The 18093-nt window shown below is 44.5% G+C and overlaps 1 protein-coding gene across 3 annotated transcripts in view; it reads right to left on the reverse strand.

Annotated features, from left to right (window-relative positions):
* TFPI (tissue factor pathway inhibitor) overlaps positions 1–17679 on the reverse strand; it is a 68242-nt gene extending 50563 nt beyond the window's left edge. Inside the window, exon 1 of one of the 3 annotated variants that reach the window (XM_080972461.1) lies at positions 17177–17679. The gene's annotated coding sequence lies outside the window, so the exon portion shown is untranslated. The remainder of the gene's footprint in view (positions 1–17176) is intronic. The other 2 variants (XM_080972460.1, XM_080972462.1) reach the window with 2 other exon arrangements.
* Positions 17680–18093: the final 414 nt, after the last annotated feature.

Here is an 18093-nt window from a genome sequence, read left to right on the forward strand (position 1 = left end):
AGCTGCAGTCTCTTTCTGGAATATTTAGTGTGTTGACTGATCCGTCATAAACTTTAATCCCAAACACCTCTTCCCAGAAGCATACCCTCTTGCAATTTGCAAACAAACATGCTTAGTAATGGAGCGTTGAGATGTTCTCATGTCCCCTTTAAAAAACATGGCTGCCAGGAACTGCCAGACAGTCTGAGTAGGTAATATTGAGCGAGATGGCCTGATGGCTTGACTCAGTATAAAGCAGCTCCCTATAGTATTTCACTATAATTGCTGCTTACCTAGGTAAATTCTAGGTTGGCCAAATGTCAATCCCAGCTATCATTCATTCCCATTTGGGGTGATATGCTGAGGAAATGTTGCCATACGTTGGAAATGTAAAGAAAAAGAAGGTACCTTTTATCATATGTGGTGGACGTATAAAGTACAGTGATACCTCGGGTTACATATGCTTCAGGTTACATACGCGTCAGGTTACACACTCCGCTAACCCAGAAATAGTGCTTCAGGTTAAGAACTTTGCTTCAGGATAAGAACAGAAATTGGGGGGTGGCAGCAGGAGGCCCCATTAGCTAAAGTGGTGCTTCAGGTTAAGAACAGTTTCAGGTTAAGAACGGACCTCTGGAACGAATTAAGTTCTTAACCCGAGGTACCACTGTAGTTAAAAAATTCTGGGAGATGATATATAATGAAATGAAAAAAATGTTTAAAATAACTTTTGTTTAAAAACCAGTCGAATCACCCACCCACCCTCCCTTGGTTCATCGCTTGGTTCTTGACATTGCTATGGACCTGTGGTTGGTCGCCTTGGTTGGCCAAGGGGCCTGGTAGGAATTTTTATCCACCTGGCAAATTGGTACCGGCCACTTGGTTTTTTGCCTATCTTGTAGCAAATCGTCACAACTTTTGGGCATTGGAGTTTAGGCACTGGAATATGGTTGTGTGTTGGAGGGCAGGGGGTGGCCATCGCCTGCCCCTCCATTTTATGGGTATTCTGGTAAAGGAATCCGGCGGTCGTGGATCCTGTCCGACACCCTTGCTGGTGGCTAGGGCCATGGCACAACCCCCGGTGACATCAGGGGGAGCTTTCAGTTGTATTTGCATCAGCAGGCTCCTCCCACTGGTGGTTAACCCTTTATAGACTCACCCCTCCCCGAGGGGGTGGAGTCACGCTCTGTTGTTTTATCCAGTGCCTAAGCCAATACCTCTCACATTCTGTAATCAATAAAGATGTGGCCTTTTTTAGCCCATTAACCTAATATACCGTGTCCATGTGTCTTTCTTATCCTCAAGCAGGTGGTGGGTCCTTGAATCGCAACCAGAAGCTTTCTTATTGGGAATTACAGGTACCGAGATCCCAAAGCACCAGGAAAGACTGTTTATGTAGGCGACAACAGCAGCACGGATTCTATTAGCCCAAAGATGGAAGGAAGAATCAACTCCGACCAGAGAAGAATGGCAAACCCAGATGATGGACTACGTCGAAATGGCAAAACTAACTGGGAAGCTCAGAAATCAAGAAGGAAAGAACTTTAAAAACAAATGGGAAAGGTTTATAATTTATTTACGAGACCACTGCAAGCAGGTCAAAACATTGGCAGGATTTTAACCACACTTGTAAAGTAACGGAAATTGTAGATAATTGTGAAGGATAAAAATTCGGATAAATATTGATATGCAGTTGTAAATATTATCATTACGACCCATGGAAGTGATGGGGGGGGCGTGTCAGGAGATTCAGAGTAATCTCAACATCTGGATGTGGAATTGTTATTTGTTGTTATATAAAAAAGGAAATGTTGCCATATGGGATTCAGCTGCTGGAAACTTTGCAAAAACAAAACAAAACAAAAAACTTAAGAAATTTTGTATTCAGAGTGGCACTCTTATAGCATCTCTGCTTGTAGAAAAGGTGTACAAAAAAATAAACACAGGAGCGTTTTCTTTAAAAAAGAAGACATAACAGCACCTAGATATCTCCTTGGCTACATGCAATGGGAGCGTTCCTCTGGTGTGCTGCACTTTTTCCTTTCAGACAACTTTGTTTGGGTCTGATTTCCATAGTAATTAGACTTTTAACGCCTATTCTTAACCCCCTCTTTAGCTTTTTGTGGGCATCCTATTGGGCAGAAGGGCAAGCAAAAGAGAAGGCAGCCTGTGGATTATGAGCCAACCACGGACAGCCTTAGCAAATGTCACAGGGTGATACTGAGTCGCGCTCTCCCAAACCCTCTCCGCTCCATTTCCTGCGCTGTCACTTTGAGTGAGTCACTTCTGCGGCTGCGGCACAAAGGATACGGGGAAAGGGCAAACAGAAGGGAGATAAAGGGTGAAATTGCACATGCAAAGGCTGAAGCTACTGCAAACACAGCTTACATTTTTAGAGAGCCTTGCTAGACCTGTTCTGCCTTCACACCTCTTTTGAAAAAAAGCAATAAAAACATAGCTTGGGTAGTCATTGTGTATCATCCTAAAAAATGTCATTACTGTGCTTTTGCAAAGTTTACGTAGGAGAACCTGTGTCCATAATCACAAGAAAAGTTAAGCCTGGCTGAAACAACCTAAGTATGATTAATGAATGCATATTTGGAATGGGGAGGGGGCTGGTTTGTACCTATAGGCCCTGTGCATGAACATCCCTCCAATCCTCTAATATAAACTACCTACATTGGCCTTACCTTCATATAAGCACCTTTGACTCTTTGGGGACTCAATTATTTTATTTATTTATTTATTTATTTATTTATTTATTATGCCCCACCCAACTGGCTGGGTTTCCCCAGCCACTCTGGGCGGCTCCCAACAGAATATTAAAAACACGATAAAGCATCAAACATTAAAAACTTCCCTAAACAGGGCTGCCTTCAGATGTTTTCTAACAGCCAGATTGTTGTTTATTTCCTTGACATCTGACAGGAGAGCATTCCACAGAGCAGGCGCCACTACCGAGAAGGCCCTCTGCCTGGTTCCCTGTAACCTCACTTCTCACAGTGAGGGAACTGCCAGAGGGCCCTCAGTGCTGGATCTCACTGCCCGGGCAGAACGATGGGGTGGAGACGCTCCTTCAGGTATACTGGGCCAAGGCCATTTAGGGCTTTAAAGGTCAGCACCAACACTTTGAATTGTGCTTGGAAACGTACTGGGAGCCAATGTAGGTCTTTCAGGACCGGTGTTATGTGGTCTCGACGGCCACTCCCAGTCACCAGTCTAGCCGCCACATTCTGAACTAGTTGAAGAGGAGAGGAGGCAACTTTGGCTGATTCCGTCTCCTCCTGTAGCTCCAGGACTCTCCTCCAAAAACAAAAATACCACCTCCAGAAAGTGGGGGAATACTTCAGAACAAGGTAACACGTGGCATGGAAGTAGGTTGATGCAGGGAGACTCCTATTTGATCCTATCCATGCCTTAAGATATTTCGAGAAAGTTCTCCACAGCATACTGCTGTTGAATAGGGCTGCCATACTGTCAGATTTTCCTGGGATTTCAAAGGCGGAATTGACATCCTTGGGGAATTTCTGAAAGGCGGCACTTTGGGGGTTTCCTGAAAAAAAAAAGCTCAACAACAACGGGATGTCCTGGTTTTTACTTTTTGAAATACGGCAACCCTACTGTTGAGGAAGTGTATTATGTGGTTGCCCAAGACAGAGTTGCCTCTGTAATGGCACTCCATATGTGGAATGCCCTCCTCTTCAAAGCACACTCGGCCCTCCTGCAATTGACTTAAGTGAAGACTTACTCATTTTCCCCCACAGATTTTGAGGGGTTTATTAGTCAGCTTACCAAAGGTGTCATGGGCTTTGAAGATGCTTGAACTTAGGATGAAAGGGAGAAGCATGCTAAGAGGAAGGCACACTTGGCAAACCTTCACCAAGACCAAACCTATGTCCCCACTGTGGAAGGATGTGTGGATCCAGAATTGGCCTCCACAGTCACTTACGGATCTACTGCTAAAACTGTGTTTTACTTGGCTACGAGTGATCACCAAAGAAGAAGGAGGAGATTAGTCAGTTGCTGGCAGAGAGCCTGCATTGTGGTTTTAGTTGCTCCTACTGTTTAAAAGGGTTTTAGATTTTTTTTTACTGTGTTTTATGTGTTGTGGGGCTTTTTTTTTTTTTTTTTTTTTTGGTCTCCAACCCTGGGATCCTTTGAGATGAAGGGTAAGCTGTAAAATGCCTCAATAAGCATAGCAAATATCAGAATAAAAGCCATCAGTACAATGAGTTCCTTCAGGAAGAACTTTTCGTTGGATAGCTATACACCGCACAGACGCCGAAAGTGTTCCTCTGCTTTTAGTTCAGATTTATTTATTTTATTTCATTTTTTGAGTCAGTGGACACAAATTGCAGCTCAGAATGCTGAGCTGAGACATTACCAGCTGGCATTGTGAACAGTGTCATCCCTACCAAGCCTGTTTTGTAATGTTGTTGTTTAGTCGTTTAGTCGTGTCCGACTCTTCGTGACCCCATGGACCAGAGCACGCCAGGCACCCCTGTCTTCCACTGCCTCCCGCAGTTTGGTTAAACTCAAGTTGGTAGCTTCAAGAACGCTATCCAACCATCTCGTTTTCTGTCGTCCCCTTCTCCTTGTGCCCTCCATCTTTCCCAACATCAGGGCCTTTTCCAGGGAGTCTTCTCTTCTCATGAGGTGGCCAAAGTATTGGAGTCTCAGCTTCACGATCTGTCCTTCCAGTGAGCACTCAGGGCTGATTTCCTTCAGAATGGATACGTTTGATCTTCTTGCAGTCCATGGGACTCTCAAGAGTCTCCTCCAGCACCAGAATTCAAAAACATCAATTCTTCGGCGATCAGCCTTCTTTATGGTCCAGCTCTTACTTCCATACATCACTACTGGGAAATCCATAGCTTTAACTATACGGACCTTTGCTGGCAAGGTGATGTCTCTGCTTTTTAAGATGCTGTCTAGGTTTGTCATTGCTTTTCTCCCAATGTTTTGTAATAGGGTGGGATAATAGCTCTTAAAAGAACAGCTGATCTTCTTCTTCTCGAATCAGAGCACAAAGGATGCACTTTTGACCACTCCTTTGCACTTACTTCAGTTCTGTAAAGTACAATGGGGAAGTCTTGAATAACAGCGTTTGTGTTTCAAGGTAGCATCTGTATTGCTGTGATTGTTGCCTAGGGATGTAGGAAGGCAGCTTTTCACACTTTATTCATCGCACGCGGTGCCGTTTCCGCTCCTCTGCAGTTCAACCAGGACGGAAGAACGTTTTTAATTACAGTCATACCTCGGGTTGAAGTTGCTTCATGTTGAGCGTTTTCGGGTTGTGCTCCACGGCGACCCGGAAGTAACGGAACGTGTTACTTCCGGGTTTCGCTGCTCGTGCATGCACAGATGGTCAAAATGACGTCACGCACACGCGCAGACGCAGGTTGCGTTCACTTCAGGATGTGAACGGGGCTTCGGAACGGATCCCTTTAGTATCCAGAGGTACCACTGTATAACTGTTTTTCCTTTTTTTTTTTTTTAGAATAATTTTTATTAAGTTTTCTATTTTAACAATCCAATCAAATCACATTAAATATTCCAAATTATACAAATACATATCATAAAGTCCAAATATTTTGCCAAATTATAAATTTTTGTCGGGGCTTCCCATGCTTCAAGTTCAGTAGGGTCCAATCATCTTATGGTTCTACTGCCTTGAGTTTCCAATAGTTTCTTCTTTAAATCTTCCTGCTGTTATCCTTCTGTTTTTCCATTGTTATTGGTTTTAGAATCTTTTAGCTGCTTTAGAATGTGTTTGCATGCTTCTTGTTTTTAAATCGTGTATCTGTCTGTTGCCCTGGGGTCCTTAGGGTGGGAGGGCGGGCGGGCTATAAATTCAAGAAAATAATGAAAAACCAATACTCTCATGGGCATAGCCGGGGGGGGGGGCAGGAAGCGGCAGCTTCCCCCCAATCATAAAAATCAATAAAAATACATAGCAAACTGCCCCCCAACAAAAGGCCTGCCTCCCAACAAAAATCCTGGCTACGCCCATGAATACTGTTCTATTAAAAGCTACATTATGTGCCTTGCTGTCTGGTACAGTGAAATTATATACCCTACATAATTTACATATTATCTAAATTGTGTAAGTTATGTTGTCATTGTGCTATTCCACTCCATTCGTTTCAATGCAAAGGAAACACAACTCAAATGGGAGAATAAAAATAATGAATTGCATATTGTGGGAGGACTGAAAGCAACAATAACAGTGAATACTAATCTTATTTCCCAGAATGATTTCCATTCCAGACATGGCCTGGAGAAGCAAACACCTGCAATTCCAACTTCCACTTCTTTTTTCGTTGGGATTTTTCAGAGAACTCTCTTGCTACTTCTCCATTTCCAGTTTCCCTAGTGGGAGAGATACCCGTTTCCAGCTCTGTGGAAGATGCGTTAAGAAGCAGGGATGGGATGAACTTTCCCCGTGAGAAATCGTAATTGCCTTGCTATTTACGGAAACCCACAGTATCCTCTTGGCCGAAGATTCGCCATTTCCCCAACATCCCCGAACTACAGTGGTACCTTGGGTTACAGATGCTTCAGGTTACAGACTCCACTAACCCAGAAATAGTACCCTGGGTTAAGAACTTTGCTTCAGGATGAGAACAGAAATCTCACAGCAGTGGCGAGGCGGCAGCGGGAGGCCCCATTAGCTAAAGTGGTACCTCAGGTTAAGAACAGTTTCAGGTTAATAACAGGCCTCCAGAACGAATTAAGTTCTTAACCCGAGGTACCACTGTATATTTGAGTTCTGTGCATGTACATTAAAAAGTGCAACTTCAGAGCATGCTATCAGTATCCTGCCACTGTGTCACATGTCAGAGTGTCATGCATCTCTGTGCTCCTTTCTTTGATTGGCTGGCTTCACATTTACCTGTGTTTATATCCTGAAATCATTTTATTTTATTTTAACTGTGATGGATAGGAGCCAAAGGGAACAGCTGTGACTGCTGGCAGCAGCAACAGGCAATGCAAAAAATGAACCACTTGTGCACTTAAGTGTTGCAGATTGGGCACCGAAATTGGGACGGTGACTGTACCTTCAGCAAGGAAAGGGTTATGGAAATCAGCATCTGAGTATATGCAGCGATGTCAGTGGTTTCCACATCGTCATGCACATGCCCACAAATGAAAACATAATCAATCTTGCTTTGAATTAGGAGATTATGGCAGTTCGTTAAAGAGGGATCAGTGCTTGGTACACATCCAGTTGTTTCTTAACCAAGCAAATTTGACCTTTTGAACTGATCGCTTATGACAGCAGTGTCCAAACTTTTTTCAAAGAGGGCCAGGTTTGATGAAGTGAAGGGCCGTGAGGGCCGACCAAAGGGCTGACCAAAGTTGTTGAGCTTTTTATTAGGGCTGAAGTTGTTGAGGTTTTTTTTAGGATTTTACATCAGGAAAGGATTAGGCCTTGGATTAGGCCCCCAAAACGGACTGTGGACATGCCTGACTTATGACTTTTGGTAGCATCACGAGTGACCAGCAGCATTCAGGGCACAATGTTGAGTCTTAAATTCACTGGTGGCTTAAATTCACAGGTGGCGAAGTTTCACTCATGCATTTACATTGCTTCATTTCTCTACATCTGAGTAAAGGTAAAGGACCCCTGGATGGTTGAGTCCAGTCAAAGGCAACTATGGGGTTGTGGCGCTCATCTCGCTTTCAGGCCGAGGGAGCCGGAGTTTGACCATAGACAGCTTTCCGGGTCATGTGGCCAGCAGGACTAAACCGCTTCTGGCACCGTGGCGGAAACCAGAGTGCACGGAAACGCTGTTTGCCTTCCTGCCACAGCAGTACCTATTGATCTACTTGCTTTCGAACGGCTAGGTTGGCAGGAGCTGGGACAGAGCAACGGGAGCTCACCCTGTTGCACAGATTCGAACCGCTGACCTTCTGATCGGCAAGCCCAAGAGGTTGGTGGTTTATACCACAGCATCCTACTCTACATCTGAGTACAATACGCTTGACAAATGATGGGGCTGAAGGTGCGTGAACTGATTTGAGCAAACAGCGATCATGTTTGATGTGGTTTAAAGGGACTGTTAATCTGTGGGGCTTTTCCATGATGACCTAGACAAGTCTCCCTTCATCTTGAGGTCTGAAACAGTCATGAGCGAGTAACCAAGGGGAGAATGAGGCCTTTGTTTTGAAACAGACCGCGTTGTTCATCCCTGGTTAAATATTATACTGAACTTAGATTGACTTTAAAAGTTTAGCAGCATCCTGGAAGGGGGGGGGGGATTTCCGCTTCTACTTAGAATTAATATCTGAATTCTGAAAACAAGTGTTGGCGCATTTCTTTGCTCTCCAGAGATTAATTTTTAAACAAACAAGGCCAGTCTAAAGGAGTTAGGGAAAACACATACAGATGGTGTAATAATAAATACTTGGCAGGAGGATACTGCTGGCAATTACATCAGGGAACATTGTTCCAATTTAACAGAGAAAACCCTGGAGCTGGAAGTGGCTTCAGATATTGCTGCCCTAAAGCTCCATATACTCTCTAGAAATGCCCATGTCTTAGGAACATGTGAAGCTGTCTTATACCGATTTAGTCCACTCGTCCATCTAGTTCTATATTGCCAACACTAACTGGCAGTGGCACTCCAGTGTGGTTTAAGCTCTTGAATTTCTTCCTCACAGAAGTGATTCCAGCACCCTCCTTGTATAGGTAAAGGTAAAGGGACCCCTGGCCATTAGGTCCAGTCGTGGCCGACTCTGGGGTTGCAGCGCTCATCTCGCTTTATTGGCCGAGGGAGCCAGTGTACAGCTTCCGGGTCATGTGGCCAGCATGACTAAGCTGCTTCTGGCGAACCAGAGCAGTGCACGGAAATGCCGTTTACCTTCCTGCCGGAGCGGTACCTATTTATCTACTTGCACTTTGACATGCTTTCGAACTGCTAGGTTGGCAGGAACTCTTTGTATAGTTTTCATCAAATGCAGAGGATATATATATATATATATATATATATATATATATATATATATATATCCCTACCCTACTCTTCTGGCGGAAAGTTGTTCTAACTGATTCAGACCCTCCAAGTGTCCCTATTTTCCAGGGACAGTCCCGGATTTGCAAAAACCATCCCAGTTTCTGATCTGAATCCAGAATGTCCCACTTTTCCTTAGGACGCCCTAATTTTCATCAGAGAAATGTTGGAGGGTATCGAGTTATGGTACACACACACATACACCGAAGCCAAGGAGATAAGTAACTTTAGAAGACTGCCCTGTACAAGGAAGTTTTTTTTTTTTTTTTAAGTCTTATTATGTTTTCGTATATGTTGGAAGCTACCCAGAGTGGCTGGGGCAAACCAGTCAGATGTGCAGGGTATAAATAAGAAAATCATTAATCTTATTATTATTATGGAATAGGACGTCCCTATTTTAATCAGAGAGATATTGGAGGGTATGCTGAATTTAATATTTTATTATTATATGGTTTATTGTTGTGAAAAAAGGGTAAAGGACCCCTGGATGGTTAAGTCCAGTCAAAGGCGACTATGGGGTTGCGGTGCTCATCTTGCTTCAGGTCGAGTGAGCTGGCGTTTCTCTGCAGACAGCTTTCTGGGTCATGTGGCTAGCATGACTAAACCGCTTTTGGCACAACCGAACACTGTGACAGAAACCAGAGCGCGTGGAAATGCTGTTTACCTTCTCGCTGCAGCGGTACTGATTTATCTACTTGCACTGGCGTGTTTTCGAACTGCTAGGTTGCCAGGAGCTGGGACAGAGCAACAGGAGCTCATCCCGTTGCAGGGATTCGAACCACCGACCTTCTGATCGGCAAGTCCAAGAGGCTCAGTGGTTTAGACCACAACACCACCCGTGTCCCTCACCCTGGGACCTTGTGGTGAAAGGCAGGTAAAAACAACAATCCATAAATTACCATAGTCACCATCACCTTTGTAGTACAGGATCTGGCCACAAGGAATATGTGGCCATCACATTATGGATAAGCTGGAGGTTGATATGAAGGTATACAAAGATTCTGGGGAAAAGAGAGAGTTGTTTTTGGCTATGAAGGCTGCTACAGTCAGCCTTATGTCCTGAAGACCCAGAGATTACCTACTTGAACTTTGAATGCAACTGCCAGAAGGGTCATGGCATCTAGGACCAGCTACGAAACCAGTCACTCAAACTACATTCTCAGCCTGGCAGGACTGGGAAGTACCCAAGTTACCTTCTCCTTTCTGTCCCATGGTTTCCCCTTTTCAGAGCTTTTGGATCACAATTAAGCTGTGCGTTTCAAGGGTTTGTAAGCAAGCCAAACCTTATCTGGATTCGAGTCCCTGATTCTAAAAAACAGAACTGGTTTGGAAGGGATATGGGAGAGCCTCTGTCTCCCATTGCGTACGCACGTTAAAATGAACGTCTTGCATATTCGTAGCTGGGGAAAATAGTTGGGGAAAGAGCTCCTATCTTCACCTTTTTGCTCTGTTTTAGGTTTATGACCAATTTCCAGAGCACTGAATCATATTGTGTGACTGCTCCTTATGGCTTATTTCCTTTTCGTAATCACTGGTCCGTCATGTTTATTGGCATCGTTATTGTCATGCATCCCGGTAATGAATTATTTCCGGTACAGAGTGAGGCCAGCCATTTGTCATTTAGATTTAGGCACGTCTTCGTATTAATCCAGACTAACCAAAAGACCAGCTCGCTATTCTATTCCTGCTTTCTGAAGGAGACATAGGAATCTGTGCCGTCTGGGAGGTGCTACCTTCCCATTACAGTGGTGCCCCGCAAGACGAATGCCTCGCAAGACGGAAAACCCGCTAGACGAAAGGGTTTTCCGTTTTTGAGTTGCTTCGCAGGACGAATTTCCCTATGGGCTTGCTTCGCAAGACGAAAATGTCTTGCAAGTCTTGAGATTTTTTTTTTGCTCCCCCCCCCTTTTTCTAAGCTGCTAAGCCGCTAATAGCCTTTTAGCAGCTAATCCGCTAAGCCGATAAGCCTTTAATAGCCGCTAAACCGCTAATAGCGCTAATCTGCTAATCCGCTAATAGGGTTGCTTCGCAAGACGAAAAATCCGCTAGACGAAGACACTCGCGGAACAGATTAATTTCGTCTTGCGAGGCACCACTGTACACATCTAGCCAACATCATTTCTATTGTCCTTCCAGATCATATTGAACACCTTCATTTTCATTGCAGTGAAAACCCGGAGAGCTGCTGCCACTCAGGGTCATATCTGACCTGCTGGGAGCCTGCTGGGCCTTGCCCTGCTTCTCTCCACACTGCTTGGGGCAGGGCCTGACAGGCTCCATAAAGGAGCGCTGCTGCTGTTGCTGCTACTGGGCAATTTTTTAAAAATTGCTTTTATTTTTTATCTATGTCATTTTAAATTGTGATTGATGCTGTATTCTTAGTTTTAGACTTTCCCGCCCCGACCTGGCCACAGTGATCCATGTGACGGTCACCTCCAGGCTTGACTACTGTAATTCGCTCTACGCGGGGCTGCCCTTAGAGCTGTCCCAGAAACTCCAGCGGGTGCAGAATGCTGCAGCGAGGCTCGTCACGGGGTCTTTGCCGTGGGAGCATATTCAGCCAGTGCTTTTCCAGCTGCACTGGCTCCCGGTGGAGTACAGGGTCAGATTTAAGGTGCTGCTTTTGACCTTTAAAGCCCTTCACGGCCTAGGACCCTCGTACCTATGGGACCGCCTCTCCCGGTATGCCCTACGGAAAGCCTCAAGGTCCATAAATAGCAACACCCTAGAGGTCCCAGGCCCTAAGGAAGTTAGACTGGCTTCAACCAGAGCCAGGGCCTTTTCAACTCTGGCTCCGGCCTGGTGGAACGCTCTGTCTCAGGAGACCAGGGCCCTGCAGGATCTGATTTCTTTCCACAGGGCCTGTAAGACAGAGTTGTTCCACCTGGCCTTTGGCTTGGAGCCAATTTGATTCCCTCCCCCTCTTTTTTCTTTCTTTCTCCTCCTGTGATGAGGCTGCATTTTAATATTTTAATGTTTCAATATTCTAATGTATTTTAATATTGTTTTTAAGTTGTATTCATTCAACTTGTTTTTATTATTGCTTGTTAGCCGCCCTGAGCCCGGCCTTGGCTGGGGAGGGCAGGGTATAAATAAAAATTATTATTATTATTGTTATTATTATTATTATTATTATTATTATTTATGTGGAAATTGTTTTCCATTTGGTTGTGTACTTTTTGATGTGTTTTATTTACAGTCATACCTCTTGTTACATTTGGTTCAGGTTACGTCTTTTCAGGTTGCGTCCCACTGCGACCTGGAAGTACCGGAAAGGGTTACTTCCGGGTTTCACTGTTCGCGCATGCGCATATGCGCAAAATGATGTCACATGCATGCACAGAAGTGGCGAATCTTGACAGGCGCATGCGCAGACGCGGGTTGCATTCCTTTCAGGTTGCGAACAGGCCTCCGGAAAACAGATCCCGTTTGCAACCAGAGGTACCACTGTATTGTTTATGACTTTTGTTATGTCGGTAATTACCGTATTTTTTGCTCTATAAGACTCACTTTTTTCCTCCTAAAAAGTAAGGGGAAGTGTGTGTGCGTCCTATGGAGCGAATGCAGGCTGCGCAGCTATCCCAGAAGCCAGAACAACAAGAGGGATTGCTGCTTTCACTGCGCAGTGATCCCTCTTGCTGTTCTGGCTTCTGAGATTCAGAATATTTTTTTTTCTTGTTTTCCTCCTCCAAAAACTAGGTGCGTCTTGTGGTCTGGTGCGTCTTATAGAGCGAAAAATACAGTATGTAAATCTTGCCATGTTGTAAGCCGCCTTGAGCATTGTTTTAACTATGGAAAGGCAGCATACAAATAAAATGATGAATGATGAATGAATGAATATCTACCTGGTTGGCCAGCTTGGGGCGCAGGCCCATGGGGGGCACAAAAATCGCATCTCTCCACTCTAGCTTGAAGTGGCTAGGAGCCTGCACAATCCCTGGGCCGCTCTGAAGCTGCTCTGCGTGGCTGGGCAAGGTGCAAAGGCTCCATTGGGTGCAGAAATCTGGTCCCTGGTTGGGAGAAGTTATGGAACTGGGATTTCAATTTCACGGCATGTTATAGGTTGAAAGAAAATTATATGAAAACCATGTACCGGTGGTACTTAATTCCTAGTAAATTAACAAAAATGTATAAAACATGCTCAAATATATGCTGGAATTGTAAGGAAAAAGAAGGCACCTTTGATCATACGTGGTGGAATTGTAAGGTAGTAAAAGGATTTTGGGAAATGATATATAATGAATTGGGGGGGGGGGTGCTTAAAATAACCTTTGCTAAGAAACCTGAAGCCTTCTTTTTAGGAATTTTAGGTGCCAAAATCCCAAGGGAGCAGAAAAGACTATTTATGTCTGCGACCACGGCTGCCCAGATGTTATTGTCCCTACCAGAGAAGAATGGCAGATCAAGTTGATGGCCTATGCCGAAATGGCTAAAATGACCGGAAGAATCAGAAATCAGGAAGACCAAAATTTTAATGAGGAATGGGGGGAAATTGTAACTTTTCTTAAAGACCATTGTAAACAGTTAAAATCGTTAGTAGGATTGGAATATCACTTGTAGTTTAAGGTTGATTCTGCACATAATGGAAGAGGTAAAGGGTTATCATAAAAAGATGCGGGAGGAAATGATTGAATTAGGACTCACAAAGGGGAGGATGGAAGTCCAGGAGATTCCTTGGAATCTTGTTTTAACGATTTATGTTTGATATATATCTGTAAAATTTCAATGTGAAAAACCAAATAAATAAATTTATATATATATAAAGAAATCCGGTCACTGGAGGGTGCCGTCAGAGTAGCCCACCACAGCCTCTCCCCAGCAAAAGCAAACTTTTAGAATTTCTGGTTTATAGTCTCTCCCAGCTTTGGAGGCACCAATGCACCTCCTTGCCAAGGGTGCAAGGGAACCTAGGTACACATCTGCCCTGTAGGCAGCATCCAGCTAGTTGGACCAACAGTCTGACTCAAACTAAGGCAGCTTCCTTTGTTCCAAAATTTAGAGATGGGAAATCTGATTACAGACCTGCACCGTCTCGTCTAGGTTTGCCCTAAGATAACACTGAGAAGAACATGTCACATGGTTATATTTTTATGCTGAGCTACACAAAGTCACCCTGGGTTTGCTGTTTCTCTGCATGCGCATTTTAGTGTGATGTATTTAGTTGCATGAAAGTTCTCAATATGCGCAACTTGCAGATTGGACATATAGAATAAGAGAACAAGAAGAATGTGTGTTTAAAGAAGACTGGAAAATATTTACTGAATATATGGGTGAAAATTGTGTACATTTAAAAACGCTGGTAACATTAAGATAAATTCAGCAGTGTGAATAAGTTTTGATGGATGGAATACTGAATGGTTTAGTTCATGTAAAATATGCAGGGATGTATGGTATGCCATGGACCATAAAGAAGGCTGATCACCAAAAAATTGATGCTTTTGAATTATGGTGCTGGAGGAGACTCTTGAGAGTCCCATGGACTGCAAGAAGATCAAACCTATCCATTCTGAAGGAAATCAGCCCTGAGTGCTCACTGGAAGGACAGATCCTGAAGCTGAGGCTCTAATACTTTGGCCACCTCCTGAGAAGAGAAGACTCCCTGGAAAAGACCCTGATGTTGGGAAAAATGAAGGGCACAAGAAGAAGGGGACGGCAGAGGACGAGATGGTTGGACAGTGTTCTTGAAGCTACCAGCATGAGTTTGACCAAACTGCGGGAGGCAGTGGAAGACAGGAGTGCCTGGCATGCTCTGGTCCATGGGGTCACGAAGAGTTGAATGATTAAACAACAACATGGTATGCAAAATGAACCACAGAAAGAGAAGAAGGGAAGTCATTGATTTAAGGTTGTCTAAATGAACATTTTGAAATGTAAAACAGAAATATTTACACACACACACACACACACACACACACACACAGTGCTTTTTTCCTTAAAAAAATGTTTAGGGGTACTCTCATTTTGACTCAAGAAAATCACCATTGTATAGTTCAAATCAGGAAAAATAAATACAGTAAATGGACAAAAGTACAAAGATTCACAAAATGTTTACGGGCATGTGTACCCCTGCATACCCCCAGAAAAAAAGCTCTGTGTGTGTGTGTGTGTGTGTGTGTGTGTGTGTATGAGAGAGAGAAAGTTCTCTGGCATGTCCGATTGAAACATAATGAAGGGTGAATCACAATCTAATTTAGAAGATTTCCCAGGGCAAGGTGTTTTCAGATTTAACCTTTGCCTGCATTTGCGAGAGTGGTTCTGTACATTAAATTCCCTCCAGAAAAATAAGCCAGTTCAAGGCCACTTTGTGGCTTTCCGATAATGAAGGGGGGGAATGCATCTTGTTTCCTGAGTTGCAGCATTCAGAGATCAGGCACCGTGTGTTTCTTTACTAACTAAACTTACAGCATTATAAGAAAAACGTTGGTTGTACAAACTAAATAGACATTGATAGATGACTATACTAACAGTACAATCGTGTATGTGCACGTCTGCTCAGAAGAAAGCTTCCCAGCGTTCAATGTGATTTACTCCCAAGTAAGCACATATAGGCTTACAGGCTAAAATGCACTAAATGCCTCCCCAGCTAAGGCTACAAACCTATGGAAAGTTTACCTGGGAGTAAGTCCCATTGAACTCAGTGGGACTTACATCTCCGTCAACCAATGTAGGCATATATTGGGCATGTCAAGCAATTCTCATTGCTCTCTAAATCAGGGATGTGGACCGTGTGGCTATTCAGGCATTGTGGGAGTACAGATGCCATCATCCCTGATCTCTGACTAAGTTGGCTGGGACTGATGGGACAAGTACATCTGCAGAGCCAGAGGTTCCCATTCTTGCTCTAAAACAGTGTTTCCCAAGCTTGGGTCTCCAGCTGTTGTTGGATTACAATTCCCATCAACCCTGACCATTGGTCTTGCTAGCAAGGGGGGATGATGGGAGTTGTAGTCCAAAAACAGCTGGAGAGTGGGAGTTTGGGAAACACTACTCTAAAGGTTTGCCTTTATAAAGTTGTCCATAAAAGGTATTATAATACTTGGCTGCTCCCTCTCTTGAAGCCCAGCCAAGTCCTTTCTGGTACATATTGCTTTAAAGTACAAGTAGTCAATGTGTTGAAGTTTAACTACAACGTCCATCAGCTCCAGCCAGAATGGTCAGGGAAATTTGGAGGCGCAGTCCAGCATCATTTAGAGTAGGGTTTCCCAGACTTGGGCCTCCAGCTGCTTTTGGACTACAGTTCCCATCATCCCTGACCACTGGTCCTGCTAGCTTGGGATGGCAGGAGGTGTAGTCCAAAAAACAGCTAAGTTTGGGAAACACTTATCTAGAGGACCCCACATTGGCTGCCCCTGCTTTAAAGTGTGCAAGTAGTTGCAGAGTAACTCCCCTGATGAATTATGTTTAAACTGCTTTTCCTGGGGTTCATAATAGCGTTGGGTTTTTATTAAGGCTGGAATCCGATGAACACTTACATGAATCAGAAAGCCTTGTTTCCAAGTAGAATATGCTTTGGATTGTGCTGAGCCAAGGAAATGAGGATCCCAAGTATAAATCATGGGGAAATTTATTTTCCTCAAGCGCTAAGTCTGTCTTTTTGTTGCGGTGTACATGCACGACAGGACGCGGGTGGCGCTGTGGGTTAAACCACAGAGCCTAGGACTTGCCGGTCAGAAGGTCGGCGGTTCAAATCCCCGTGATGGGGTGAGCTCCCGTTGCTCGGTCCCAGCTCCTGCCAACCTAGCAGTTCGAAAGCACCTCAAAGTGCAAGTAGATAAATAGGTACTGCTCAGGCAGGAAGGTAAACAGCGTTTCCGTGCGCTGCTCTGGTTTGCCAGAGTGCTGGCCACGTGACCCGGAAGCTGTCTGCGGACAAACGCCGGCTCCCTCGGCCAGTAAAGCGAGATGAGTGCCGCAACCCCAGAGTCGGCCACGACTACACCTAATGGTCAGGGGTCCCTTTACCCTTTACCTTTTACATGCACGACAAAACTGCAGATGTCTACTTAGAAGTAAGTCCCACTGAGTTCAATGGACATAAGTAAACACAAATAGGCTGTCAGTCTTCAATTTCCATAACCCGATAGGTACCTCACAACAACACCCAGCTATGTGAAACCCACCTGGGAGGGTGGCGGTCTTTATCTAGCAAAATAAACAGCTTCCAATAGACAGAATCTCACCAGCTACTCACCAAGCAGCTCACAATGCCAAACGCTTCCTCAGAGGGAGAATTCCTGAGTGAGTTTTGCAGCCTGCTCCTTCCCCTTCCCGCTTCAGAAGGTAAGGCCTTGGGGGCAGAGGGGAAGCAAAGAGAGAAAGAAAGAGAAAGAGAGAGACAAGGGGAGAAATGTAATCTGATCTCGCTGCTGGAGCTGTTAGCACAGCTGCAACAGCCTGATGTGACTGCTGTGCTCTGAGGTTGCCCCTCTTGACTCCGGAGGAGGCGTTGGGATTCCAGAGGATCAGCTGCAATGAAGCAATAGCAGAGCTTCCTGTTCAGAGCACAGTGACCCCCAGCTGCGTTTAGGATAACCCTCCCCCGCAAATACGCTATCTCTACAAGACGCTTCCCAACGTATGAGAAACAGACTGAACGCAGACTGTCTGACTAAGTTCAGGCTCGGTTCACAAATGCCCTCTTTGGTTCCCCAAAGAGTTAATGGCTCTCGGTCCAACCCCACATGAAACACGGTGTCTGCAGACATGTTCAGACTTGGGCTGCTTGCCACTACCAGATTCCCCGAATTCCAGCTGCCCCTGTTTACCAGAGACAGTTTGTGTTTGCCTGAAGTTTTCAGTGGTAAAACAATGTCTCTGTTTTGGGCTTCTGGAAGGATGCTGGGGACGTCTTTGAAAACAAAGGCAACAACAACAATCTTTATTACGGTCCAGAGACCCAACAAATCATTACAAAAGCAATACACAATTCATACAACCTACCTCCAGGGTAAACAAGCATTTTGTTCAGAATATAGGGATCCTTGGTTCTTGCAACCACCAATAAAAACTTTGCCACTGCTAATGTTCTAGCATTTGTCCAGTCTTCCAATAGGAACCTGACATAGTGAGCCTCTGATTTTCCTGGGAAAGGTACCAG

This window comes from Podarcis pityusensis, assembly GCF_964106645.2.
Source record: "Podarcis pityusensis genome assembly, chromosome: 1".
NCBI lineage: Eukaryota > Metazoa > Chordata > Lepidosauria > Squamata > Lacertidae > Podarcis > Podarcis pityusensis.